This window comes from Apteryx rowi, unplaced genomic scaffold (genome assembly GCF_003343035.1).
Source record: "Apteryx rowi isolate R43461 unplaced genomic scaffold, aptRow1 scaffold_570, whole genome shotgun sequence".
NCBI lineage: Eukaryota > Metazoa > Chordata > Aves > Apterygiformes > Apterygidae > Apteryx > Apteryx rowi.
The window spans coordinates 308520-313684 of NW_020450839.1; positions in this window are offsets into that span (position 1 = coordinate 308520).

The following is a 5165-nucleotide window of genomic DNA, read 5'->3' on the forward strand; positions in this document are numbered from 1 at the left end:
ATGGCAGAAGTGAGGAAAGGGGTCTTTGCCTTTTCTGTCTGATCCCTTCCCTAACCTGGGCAAGTGCTCTTTTGGCAAAGGCTGAATCTTATGTGCACAGAAGAGCATTTTGGAAGCTGTAGGCAGAAGATGTCCTTGTTCAGCCATATGTGGTCTCTAAGAGAAAGAGCTTCAAGGACAGTTTGTGTGGCTGAACACTGATTAAGGCCCGTCCTCTGGGAGTTGGCAGGTCAGGTAACAATCTTGGAGCCCCTGCGGGATTGTGTCCTCCCGTCTTGGATGCTCAGATTACCCACTGATGCCTGCATCAGAACAGCCCAGGGAGCCCTGGTATATTCCTCATGTGGAAGCTGAATTTGACCTGTTCTTAAACACAGCCAGTTCTACTTTGCGAAGAGCATCTTCATCCAAGGATCAGTGAACTGGTACGTTCAGCCTGCCCTGCCCGGCCTCAGGTCAGTGGTGAGATACAGGTGGTCCCCATGGCACGAGTCTGAGTGAGCCGGCCCCAGAGATTGCCTGCTGCTCTTTGTCACAGGACGGTTTGGGGCTGGTTCACAGGTTACCTGCTTACTCAGTGTTGCTTGGCCCCTGCTCTCCCTGCCGAGACAGGAGAGATCTAGTCCCAGCTAGATATAATCCCTGGCCGAAACATCTGGTTCCAAAACCCGCATTAGAAGACCTTCCAGTGCTTCGTAGGAGGGATGCCATCATGGCCTGGAAGGAGGTCCAGCTTCCTTGGCTTAATTTACCCTCCCAGTTGTGTGTGTGGAGGGGAGGGAGCTGTTTGTTGCTCTTACAGGTGCCCTGAGTCCTCTGAAACCCTGGCAACCTTTGGAGAGTCGGGGAGGGCTGCCTATCCACGTCTCGCTGGCTTCAGCCAGAAATAACATCCTGGAGGTGAGGGAAATGTTCCTGCCAGAACTGCTTTGTATGCTTCTGCAGGAAGACTCGTTCCTCACCACAAAGCCCCTCTGTTTTGTCAGAAAACCCTTGACTTCTGTTCCTTTCACCAGCTCTGATGCCTGTTGCTGTCAGCCCCTTTGGTCTGTGGAGTGCTCCAAAAATTGGGGCAGTGAATCAGGCAGCTGCCTGAGGTCAGCCCGGATCTCCGGGCAGTGCTGGGGAGGGACACTTGGACCCTTCAGTTCCTGCGGTGTAATGCTATCCTACTTCTGTGACTGATCAGATTGGATCAACTCTCATCTTTTGCCCAAAAGGTTTGGGGTGGAAGGGCTCTCAGGGCTCGCTGTTCTGCTCCTGGACTCTCTCGCTCACAGCCCCCTGCCCAGCTGGAAAATTCCACCCCCAAACCAGCAGGAAATAGGCAAACCCACCCTTCTCTTGGAAACTCTCCATCCTGTGCATTCCTTGTGGCAGCTCGGCCAGGTGGGGCAGAGGTGGCTGCCTGGCAGGAACGCAGCTCTTGTGCCTGGCGCCCCATGGCCGCAGCAGGGTAGGAGAGGGGCAGAGCGTCCCTGCTGCCTGGACGGGAACAGCCCTTGGTGCAGTGCAGCGCGCCCGGGGCTCAGGAGCGGAGCTGGAGCTCAGCTTCGTCTGTCCCTGAGAACAGGAGGGCCTGTTAGCAGCTACTGCACAGGACCCTGGACACGCAGACGGGCTCCTGGCTCTGCTGCAGCAGAAGCCAGGGGTGTGAATGTGGGCACTTCCAAGGGCACCACAGACAGGAGGATGTTCCCTGCTTCCTTCTCAGCCAGGAGGAAGAGGCTGGTCTGCTCGGAGCTCTGCAGCTCCTTTGGGAGCAGGGCTGGGCTCAGCCTGCAGCAGGAATTCAAGATTTGCTCCCTGGGCTTTTCCATCATCCCCCTGCTCCAGTGCCATGGTGGCCCACCTGCCCTTTGTTTGATGCGAGATTTGATGCTCTTTCCATTTGGATGTCCTGGTGGGGAGCAGCTGTGTTTGCTTTTTCAGGAGCCAGCGTATTAGCAGCCCTTGCAGAAGGCAGTAGGCGTTTTGCGGGAATTCAGCAGGATCCGGAGAACCCAACTGTGCCAACCTGCTGCTCCGTCCCCTCCTGCTGCAGCCCTGGCAAGGACCTGGGGCATATTGGCAAGCCAGGCTCAGCCCCTACAGCAGGGCTCGAGGGGTGGCCGGGGGTCCCAGGGCAGGGCAGGCTGCTGGGAAGCACCAGTCCTGCTGTGCAGTCGGTCAGTGCCCAGGAGCATCCGGGACCAGGATCCATCCTGGGCGCACAGAAATCTTCCAACAGAACCAAACGTAGTGGGAAAACACCACTTCTGGGAGTCTGAAATGTTGTTGTGGAGATGTTTTGGGGTTGGCAAACTCTTGCCAAGTCAGGGGCTGAACACAATCAAATCCTCATCTGCTCCCACCTTGTCTTCTTGCCACCCCTGGCCTTGTCCCGGTGACTTCGCTGCTGTAAGTGGCAGAGACACTGCGGGGGTAAAGCTATGATGCTGCAGAGATGCAAGAGCTGGGATGCGTTCTCCTTCCTGGAAATGCTGCAGAAACTTTGGCTTTGAGTCAGATGACAAAAACAAGCATGTAACACTGCTTTCCAAACAGTTTTAGCAACATCCCCTTCTGCGCAACACTCATGATGCCTAAACAACCCTAAGGGCCAGCTGAAGCTGCGAGATGGTTGCAGTGGTGTGTGCAGCCCCGTGATGGCATATGTAGTGCAGCTCTTGCTCTGTTTGGCACCAGACTCTGCCCTCGAGCCCTCAGCAGGGGAGCGGGGCTGCGGCGGTGCATCCCGCACCGTGCTGCGCGCGGAAGCAGGCGTGCGGCCAGTGCAGGGTCTGCGCGCAGCAGCTGCAGCCGTGGCGCTTCGACAGCAGAGGGCAATCGTTCCGCTCCCGCGTGGCTGGATGCATGCGCTGGGCCCTGCGCGGCGCTGTGAGTGCAGCAGCCGCAGGCCCTGCCGGGGCTGTACCCCTCACGCCCTGTCCTTCCTGCTCGGGCCGCGAGCCCCTGCTCCATCCTGTCTCCAAACATCCGGTGTTTGCTGCTCTTAATGGGATTTCCAAGTGCTCAGGGAGGTTATTGTGACTCCCAGAAGAGCCGCATCTCACTCCTCTGTGCCCCGGTGCTCCACCCAGCCTTATCAGGCAGGAAGGTCCGACCTTCGCTACCTGCTTCGTTAAATGCTCAGGGCTGCGAGCTCAGCTCCAGCTGCAGCTCCCCTGCAGCGCGCTCGCTGGGGAGCCGCCTTTCACCGCCCGCCTCGGCCCTGGGGGTGCCGCTCCCCCCTTGCTCAGCTGGCTCCGGTGCACGGGATGATGCTGTCCACCTCCTGGACGCCTCTGGGCCAGGCAGAGCGGTGGCAAGGCTGCGCGGGAGCCAGCAGGCAGCAGAGGGAGGAGGGAGATGCTCCCTGCCGCACTGAGCCTTGGCAGCCCTGAGAATGGGAGCCAGAGCGCGGCCCTGCAGGCTCCTGTGCATAGCCTGGAGGCGCTGGGCTGGCGGAGACGAGCCTGTACCGGCACCAAGGGGGGTTTGAAGGGCCATTTTCTTGTTCCAAAGATTCCAGGGCACCCATCTGCGGAAATCGGATGAGCTCCTGGTGCCCATTGCATAGGGACCCCTGTCGCTGGGACGGAGATGGCCCAACACGGGTGGGAACGGCCACTTCTCTGTGCTGTCCCTCGCCCTGTGGAGGAAGGATTTCCTCCATCCCCTGCTCCCAAGGAAGAGCCAGGGCTGGGCAAGGATGTGCTGGGAACCCAGGCCAGGGAGGGCTCCCTCCTGCTCAGCAGCAGCAGAAGTGGCTCAGCGGCCGTCCCCGCTCAGGGCTGTGCTGTGCCTCCCGCCGCCCTGGCACCATCCGACGGCACCGCGCAGGGCAAAGTCCTCCCCGTGGGGCCACTCCATGGGGCAGCGCTCGGCAGAGCCTTGGCCTCGGCCTGGCGCGCAGCCTGCGGCACGGGGCGAACCCTCGCCACGGCAGCGCCTGGCGGGCTGGGCAGGGGTGCGGCGGGCAGACCGGCTGGGATCAGGTTGGAGCAGAGGCATGCGTCTGCTGTGAGCAGAGGGAAGCTGGCAAGTGATCTTGCTCCTCTCCTTAAATCCCAGGGCATCCCGAGAGAGTTTCCAGCTCTGCTGGCTTCCCACAACAGCCTTGGGATTCTCCGCAGGCTGCTCACAGTGGACTTAAATAAACCAGACCAGTAGCTATCATTTGGGTGGTTTCTGTATTATTTACATTTCCTTCCGCTCCTAACCAAGAGTCAGGCCTGGATCTGGCATTGGGAACAAACAGCCTGGCTGCAGCCGTCCCCATCCCCATCCCCGGCAGGGAGCCGCCACGGGGACCCGCGCTTGGAGCTTTGCTCCTGCCCCGCTCCGGGTGCCGCTGGCTCGGCCCATCCCCAGCTGGGTAGTGCTACAGGCCTGTCTTGCTCTGACAATGTCCAGGGCGCAGGAAAGTACCACCGTGCATTCCCACAGTTCAATTACAGTTTAAAACAAACGTGTGCCTCGTCCCATGTTTAAATCTGGGTGCCTTCGCTTCCCGCCATTCCTCGTTGCAGCCTTTTTCTGCTGTGTCTCCGGGTGTCTTATACTGGGGAATCTTTGTTCCTTCCAACAGACATCGCAACTGAGTCAGCACCTTATCTGCTTTGCAATAAACAGATTGCTGCACCACTGCTCCCGCAGCCAGCACATTTCTGTGGCTGCATTTTTCCACTCTCCGATTTTTCCTTTTTCCCCCTTTTTTCTTAGAAAAGGAGCCCAGAGCTGGCGGGACACGTGCTGCTCCCATATGAGGCCTCCCTCTCTGCCCTCTGTCGCAACAGCGGGGAGGAAGCGGAGCTCAGGATTGCAGCTCAGGGACGGGGGGGTCCGACCTCCCTCCGGGGGCCCTGGAGCCGGACGACTCCGACTCCGACCCCGTCGGGGCCGGGCGGGAGGGTCGCTCCGGGACCCACTCGGCGTCCGCGGTGCCGCAACCTGCCCTTCACCACGCTCCTTTTCCACCTCCTGCTCCTGTGAGGTCATCTCCTTCCCCCCTTCCCGAGCTTCCCCCTCTCCGCTTTTTTGTCTTCTCTCCTTTGCAGGCGCTGCCAGGATATTTCGCCCTGGCAGGGACGCAGGAAAGTTTAAACAAACACTCCCGGCCTCTCCCGCGCAGGCTGCCGGAGCGCGGCGCGCTGCGAGCGTCCGGGGCCCCCGAGCGCCCC